Source organism: Babylonia areolata, chromosome 2, assembly GCF_041734735.1.
Source record: "Babylonia areolata isolate BAREFJ2019XMU chromosome 2, ASM4173473v1, whole genome shotgun sequence".
In the NCBI taxonomy this organism is placed as follows: Eukaryota; Metazoa; Mollusca; class Gastropoda; order Neogastropoda; family Buccinidae; genus Babylonia; species Babylonia areolata.
The window spans coordinates 28,218,993-28,227,732 of record NC_134877.1 but is presented as its reverse complement, the minus strand read 5'-3'; positions in this window follow the sequence as shown (position 1 = coordinate 28,227,732).

Genomic DNA, 8,740 nt, shown 5'->3' with positions numbered 1-8,740 from the left:
TGTGTGGGTGTGATGTTGCTGTTTGATGTGGTGCAGGTACGTCTGAGTTGTTTTCTATGTTCAGGAGAGAGAGAGAGAGAGAGAGAGGAGGACAGAGTGAGTTTGTGTGTAAACAGGATTTTGGTTTTAGGGTTGATTATGTTAATGATTATGACTGTTGAGAGGTCGTTGAACCAAAGATAAAGGCTGGCATAGACAATCACTCACTCTGGTCTAAACTCCTTACGTATCAAGTGAAGAAGCGTGACGCCAAATGTTGATGCTGTGGCTGTGACGACGTGCGTCAGGTGTACTGAGTTGTGCTTTGTCCCCCCCACCCCACCTCCCTCACCCCCTCCTCCCCCTCCCCTTAGTCACTCACTGTCTCGCCACTCCCCCTGTGTTTGGTTCAGAGAAGTGTGGAGCTTCGCAGAACTTTGCAGGCTGTTTGGAAACAGTGGACGTTCATTTCTGTTCTCGGTGACGATGTTTGACAAAACAGCAGTCTTTGGTACAGATCTCTGACACCGCATCTGTTTTATTTCCTCTCGCTCCAGTGCTGTCATTTGCAGACGCTGTAACGGGAGGAGGGAGATGTGGATGGGTGGGGGGCTGAGGGGGGGTGCAGAGGGGCGGGGGGGGGGTGGGGGGGGGTGGTTAAATTCCGAATTAAGTCTTCGGGGAGATGACTACTAGCCATTGCTGACCTCTTTGCTTTTTCCTTTCCTCGTCTGTGTCCCACCTCCATCTGTTCTGTCAAGTCTTTACTCAGCTTTCCAGAGGTCTGTCTCTAGTTTCCACCGCCCTTCCTTCCGTTTCCCCATGCTGTCTGGCCACCGTCAGTTCTCCTTCACGTCAAGTACACACAGTTCTCCTGGCTCTCTCACAGATGGTGGTCATTCTATGTAGCCATCTGTCAGTTCTCCTTCACGTCAAGTACACACAGTCTCCTGGCTCTCTCACATATGATAGTGGTCATGCTATGTAGCCATCTGTCAGTTCTCCTCCACGTCAAGTACACACTTCTCCTGGTTCTCTCACAGATAGTGGTCATGCTATGTAGCCATCTGTCAGTTCTCCTCCACGTCAAGTACACACTTCTCCTGGTTCTCTCACAGATAGTGGTCATGCTATGTAGCCATCTGTCAGTTCTCCTCCACGTCAAGTACACACTTCTCCTGGTTCTCTCACAGATAGTGGTCATGCTATGTAGCCATCTGTCAGTTCTCCTCCACGTCAAGTACACACTTCTCCTGGTTCTCTCACAGATAGTGGTCATGCTATGTGGCCATCTGTCAGTTCTCCTTCACGTCAAGTACACACTTCTCCTGGTTCTCTCACAGATAGTGGTCATGCTATGTAGACATCTGTCAGTTCTCCTCCACGTCAAGTACACACTTCTCCTGGTTCTCTCACAGATAGTGGTCATGCTATGTGGCCATCTGTCAGTTCTCCTCCACGTCAAGTACACACTTCTCCTGGTTCTCTCACAGATGGTGGTCATGCTATGTAGCCATCTGTCAGTTCTCCTTCACGTCAAGTACACACAGTTCTCCTGGTTCTCTCACAGATGGTGGTCATGCTATGTGGCCATCTGTCAGTTCTCCTTCACGTCAAGTACACACAGTTCTCCTGGTTCTCTCACAGATGGTGGTCATGCTATGTAGCCATCTGTCAGTTCTCCTTCACGTCAAGTACACACAGTTCTCCTGGTTCTCTCACAGATGGTGGTCATGCTATGTAGCCATCTGTCAGTTCTCCTTCACGTCAAGTACACACAGTTCTCCTGGCTCTCTCACAGATGGTGGTCATTCTATGTAGCCATCTGTCAGTTCTCCTTCACGTCAAGTACACACAGTTCTCCTGGCTCTCTCACAGATGGTGGTCATGCTATGTGGCCATCTGTCAGTTCTCCTCCACGTCAAGTACACACAGTTCTCCTGGTTCTCTCACAGATGGTGGTCATTCTATGTGGCCATCTGTCAGTTCTCCTTCACGTCAAGTACACACAGTTCTCCTGGTTCTCTCACAGATAGTGGTCATGCTATGTGGCCATCTGTCAGTTCTCCTTCACGTCAAGTACACACAGTTCTCCTGGTTCTCTCACAGATAGTGGTCATTAAGTGTCAGACTGCCGGTTTTCAGAGGGTGGGGGGCCGGGGAGGGGGAAGGTGGGGGGGGGGGGGGGAGAGCAGTGTTGAAGAGGGTTAATTGCAATTTAATCAATGTGTTCATCAGAGTTAGCATAGAGAGCCACGTTGCTGTGTTTACAATGTGGTTCCCTGAGTTCTGCAGCCCGATGTGGTTGCCCTCTGTTCTCGTTGTGATGATCATGTTGATTACTCTCTGGTTTATGTCTAATGTTTACCGGAACGATTCGTGTTTGAAACCTAATTTATTGAAAACATGAAACATGTGAAGTTCGTGAGATTAGTCTTGTGTTGTGCTTTGTTTCACTTTTGTCGTCGAACCACTGAAAGCCTACATCACCTTGCCTTGTTGACAGCGTCTTTGGTCTGACGTTTGTTCTCAGTTCATAGCTCGTGATCAGTGTTCACACTAAGGGGAAGAATCTCATGCGTTTATTGCCGGTGTAAAAGCCTCAAATTACCCCCTGCTGTTTTTTTTTTTTTTTTTTTTTTTTTTTTTCCCCCGGGGTTATTCATCGCCATTAAAACCTTGCCACGAATGAACGTGTTTCACAGCTTGAGGGACAAGGTTCTGACGATCACGATTTAAAATTGTGAAACAACAGCAATAACAACACCCCCCATCCCCCACGCCCCCCTCCCCCCCAGTCAGAACATACCGAGTTTTGGAATTAAAAAGAAGCTAGAACACAGTTATCGGTTTTTAAATGATAGCATTCAAAATTTAACGTGAAAATAAAAAAAAAGCAAAAGCAAAACAAACAAACAAAAAACCCCAAACAACCCCAACCTCTAACTAGACGTCTTCAAACAAACACCGGTATGTGTTACAGGGACACTATATAAACAAAATTTCTTGCTTCTTGGATTTTTCTGACCCCAGTCTTCACGCCCTTGCCCCCCCCACACCTGTGTCTGTGAATGGCTCTTGACACACCTGACGCGCCATCAGTACCTGGGAAAACACACCTGTCTCTCCATCCTTGACCGTTGTAAAGTATTCGTTTGTATTCTTCATCCGTCAGCGTCAAAGATATTGCCTACCTTTGTGTTCAGCTTATTTATACTTCTTCCTGACATGGGAGTCTGACTATTGCTGTCATAGCGGTGAGCGTTGTTTTATTGATTTGTTCCTTGGATTGCTTTGACTTGGAGAACTTGAAACACTGTGTTTTTTTTGTTTTGTTTTTTTGTCTATATATCCATGATGTCATATTTAATTACTGATGTGTGTGTGTGTGTGTGTGTGTGTGTGTGTGTGTGTGTGTGTGTGAGAGAGAAACGAGAACTTGTGTGAGAAACAAGAGTGTTTACTTGTATGTACTTGAGCGTGCTTGGATAATAAAGCATTTTTTGAAGAAGAAAAACCATGCAAGCCTCACTACCTCTCTCTCTCTCTCTCTGTGTGTGTGTGTGTGTGTGTGTGTGTGTGTGTGTGATTCTTTTTCTCCATTCCCTTTACTCTCTTTACCCTTTCTCACTCGCTTTCTTTCCGACAAACTTCAAGCACCCCCCTCCCTCACACACACACACAAACACACACAGAGCAAAGAACGAACACGCACACACATCTATATCTATCTATCCATCTATCAACACACACATCCATCCATCCATCCATCCAAACATGCATACAGACAGACAGACAAAATAACAGACAAACTGACACAGAACACGTGACAGAACACAGAACACATAGTTGCAGAAAATATCCACGTGGCACCCAGACAATGTGAGGTCAGGAATCTGGAAAGAACACAGGAACATATATCTGTGGCCGGGACAGAAACAGGCAACACAAACCCAGCCCCAAACCGTAAAACAGCAGCAGAATCCCAATAGGTCACCACAGTCAGAAAATAGCAACACTAGAAATCGAACAGATCAATGACACCACACTAAAACATGTCATGAACAGGGAACGAGGGAGGAAGCAACAGAGCTTTGAAAACAAAGAAAGAAAGAAAGAAAGAAAAGAAAGAAAAAAGACAAACAGAACGTGTCATAAACAGGCAAGGAACAGCACGAACTGATTAAGTCACTGTCATAACTGGGATGCAACGACACGGTACGTCACTACAAACTGAAAGAGAAAAAAAACATGAAACACGTCTGTCACAACATATAAAGACAACAGAAACTGACCATGTCAGTAACAGGAAAGGACAGCAGAAACTAACAACGTCAATAATAGGAAATAACTTAAGAAACTGACTATGTAATAGGAACAGACAACAGAAACTGACCTTGTCAGTAACGGGAAAGAGCAGCAGAAACTACAATGTCTGCAACAGGAAAAGACTGCAGAAACTGACCATGTCTATAACAGGAAAGGACAACAGAAACAGACCATGTCAGTAACAGGAAAGAACAGCAGAAACTACAATGTCTGCAACAGGAAAAGACTGCAGAAACAGACCATGTCTGTAACAGGAAAGGACAACAGAAACAGACCATGTCTGTAACAGGAAAAGACAACAGAAACAGACCATGTCTGTAACAGGAAAGGACAACAGAAACTGACCATGTCGGAAACAGGAACAGGCAGCAGAAACCCACAATGTAAGTAGCAGGGAAGAACATAAGAAACTGACCATTTCAGTAACAGGAAAGGGAAGCAGAAAATGACCGTATTCGTAACAGGAAAAAAAATCAGAAACTGACAATGTCTGTAACAGGAAAGGACAGAAAAGCCGACCATATCTGTAATAGGGAACTGACCCGGCTTGTAACAGGAAAGTACAGCAGAAACTGACCATGCTTGTAACAGGAAAGGACAGCAGAAACTGACCATGCTTGTAACAGGAAAGGACAGCAGAAACTGACCATGCTTGTAACAGGAAAGGACAACAGAAACTGACCATGCTTGTAACAGGAAAGGACAGCAGAAACTGACCATGCTTGTAACAGGAAAGGACAGCAGAAACTGACCATGCTTGTAACAGGAAAAAACAGCAGAAGTAGACCAGGCTTGTATCAGGAAAAAACAGTGGAAACTGACCATGCTTGTATCAAGAAAAAACAGCAGAAACTGACCCTTCTTGTATCAGGAAAAACAACAAAAACTACAATGCCTGCAACAGGAAAAGACTGGAAAAACTAACCATGCTTGTAACAGGAAAGGACAGTAGAAACTAACCATGCTTGTAACAGGAAAGGACAGCAGAAACTGACCATGCTTGTAACAGGAAAGGACAGCAGAAAACATGTCTGTAACAGGAAAGGACAGCAGAAAGTGACCATGTCTGTAACAGGAAAGGACAGCAGAAACTGACCATGTCTGTAACAGGAAAGACAACAGAAACTGACCATGTCTGTAACAGGAAAGAACTGCAGAAACTGACCATATCTGTAACAGGAAAGAACTGCAGAAACTGACCATATCTGTAACAGGAAAGGACTGCAGAAACTGACCATATCTTTAACAGGAAAGGACTGCAGAAAATGAGCATGCTTGCTGCAGGAGAAGACAGCAGACAGGAGATAAGAATGTTAAAAAATAAATAAAAAATAAATAGTGAGACATCTAAAATGTCACAGCAAGAAAGGGAAAAGAAGAAAACGAATATGTCACAATGCAACAACTACAAGAATAAAATCTACTGCTATTACTGCTGCTGCTGCTGCTGCTGCTGCTACTCCTCTTTCTCCTCCTTCTCCTACTACTACTTACTACTAGTTCTAAATGATGCCACAAAACTGATCACAATATAGCCAGAAAAAGACAAGGAAAATCAACAGATTACACTCAGAAAAGGACGTAACACAAACAGAGCATTCAAAAGGGAATCAGAAAAGGAACATAACTGAATAAGCAACGAACAAAACTGAAACACGTCATGACAGCATAACAACTCCTGTGTGATACCCGCTTAATCCGTCAAAGAACGCATGAAAAAATGTAACCGTTATGTAACATCAAAAAGTGCATCATCTGCCAAAACGACACACACACACACACACACACACACACACACACCTCTGGTCATTACACAAACCCCCTTTTGTTTTCACATGTCAGTCAAAGAACAACAACAATAAAATAATGCAACACAAAATGGCAACAAAAGCGTCGCAGAAACTTTGCTTTTGACGCCAAGGAACGGAATAACTTGACTGCCAATCTCCTCCACACTGTTGCTGTATTTCTGAGACAGTTTCTTTCCAACCGCCCACTCTCCGCCCGTGTGTCTGCGTGCATGTGTCATACATTGTTTCCTGTGGATCCCACATCACTGGGACAGTGCAGTGAGTTGCTACATAACATCACCGCACCAGGTCTGATCAAAGGTCCATCAAGTTGTGGGGATTCAGCACAACGGGACGTCAGACAATTTGTCAGCACAACGGGACGTCAGACAACCATCAAGGGAGGCAACCTGTTGTCAGTACAACGGGACGTCAGACAACCACCATCAAGGGAGGCAACCTGTTGTCAGCACAACGGGACGTCAGACAACCACCCATCAAGGGAGGCAATCTGTTGTCAGCACAACGGGTCGTCAGACAACCACCATCAAGGGAGGCAACCTGTTGTCAGCACAACGGGTCGTCAGACAACCACCATCAAGGGAGGCAACCTGTTGTCAGCACAACGGGACGTCAGACAACCACCATCAAGGGAGGCAACCTGTTGTCAGTACAACGAGACGTCAGACAACCACCATCAAGGGAGGCAACCTGTTGTCAGCACAACGGGACGTCAGACAACCACCATCAAGGGAGGCAACCTGTTGTCAGTACAACGGGACGTCAGACAACCACCCATCAAGGGAGGCAACCTGTTGTCAGTACAACGAGACGTCAGACAACCACTATCAAGGGAGGCAACCTGTTGTCAGCACAACGGGACGTCAGACAACCACCATCAAGGGAGGCAACCTGTTGTCAGTACAACGGGACGTCAGACAACCACCATCAAGGGAGGCAATCTGTTGTCAGCACAACGGGTCGTCAGACAACCACCATCAAGGGAGGCAACCTGTTGTCAGCACAACGGGACGTCAGACAACCACCATCAAGGGAGGCAACCTGTTGTCAGCACAACGGGTCGTCAGACAACCACCATCAAGGGAGGCAACCTGTTGTCAGCACAACGGGACGTCAGACAACCACCATCAAGGGAGGCAACCTGTTGTCAGCACAACGGGACGTCAGACAACCACCATCAAGGGAGGCAACCTGTTGTCAGCACAACGGGTCGTCAGACAACCCATTAAGGGAGACAACCTGTTGTCAGCACAACGGGACGTCAGACAACCCATCAAGGGAGACAACCTGTTGTCAGCGCAATGGGTCGTCAGACAACCCATCAAGGGAGGCAACCTGTTGTCAGCACAACGGGACGTCAGACAACCACCATCAAGGGAGGCAACCTGTTGTCAGCACAACGGGACGTCAGACAACCACCATCAAGGGAGGCAACCTGTTGTCAGCAATCGCCACAGAGATAATAACTCAATGGGGAAGCGGAAGGTTTTCACAGAGACAACATGACTGTGTATGGGGGGAGTCAGTTTGATCAAAGGCTTGTAGCAATGTCGGACGCCAGGACAGCCATCAGTTCTGTTGGCCAGTGTGGTCCGGGGGTGGGGGTGAAGAGGGGTGGGTGAGTGCGGAGAGAGAGAGAAGGAAGGATGGGTAGGTCTGTCAGGCAATCTGTTCTCGGCGGTCGCCAAAGAGATGAACGGAAGTTGAAAGTGTCCACAATGTTGGACCATGTATGGTGGGGTGGGGGGCTGGGGGTGAGCGGGGAGGGTGGAGTGGGGGGGGGTGTTGATGGGGAGGGGGAGGGGGGGGGGTCTATTTCGAAATCGGTTGGTAATTTCTGAGAAAAAAAACCCTAACATCATGGGTTTTTTCCTGTTTTTTTTTTCTTCTTCTTCTTCCAGATTCTAAACCTTTACTCAAAGAATGAAAGTTATCATCTCGAACAGCAAGTCAAATACTTTTATTTGCAAACGTTGGCAGGAAATGAAAACTGTTGTGTTTCACAAACATGGCCATAGATATACTCTAATGTAATTTTGATTCTGCAGGTACACGAGCGTTTGCACACACACACACACACACACACACACACACACACACACACACACACACACCACCGCACGCACATAAGCACGCACCGACAATGCATTTGGATCTGTAACTATAACTTTCCATGATGCAGCCTTATTGACATGGCCGGACAAAATGCCTTGATCGTGACTGTCAGTCTGTGTATTGCAGGACCCGGCACAGCACGGTACCAGACAGCCATTAAGGCAGGCAGTGGTGGAAGCGGAACTGAAGGGTGGTTGTGGAGCACGGAGCTGGATATACTGAGCTCGATAGCATGCAGGGAGGGAGAGAGACAGAGAAGGAGAGGGAGAGAGAGTCTGAGAGAGAGAGAGTTAGAGAGAAATGGTGTGGAGGGAGGGAGGGAGGAAGGGAGAGAGAGAGAGAGAGAGAGAGAGGGGTTAAAGAGCTGGACAAAGACATGATGTGAAGGGATGGAGGGAGGGAGAGAGAGAGAGAGAGATAGATAGATAGATAGAGAGAGAGAGAGAGAGAGAGAGAGAGAGAGAGAGTTAAAGAGTTCGGAGAGAGAGTTAAAGAAAGAGAAAGAG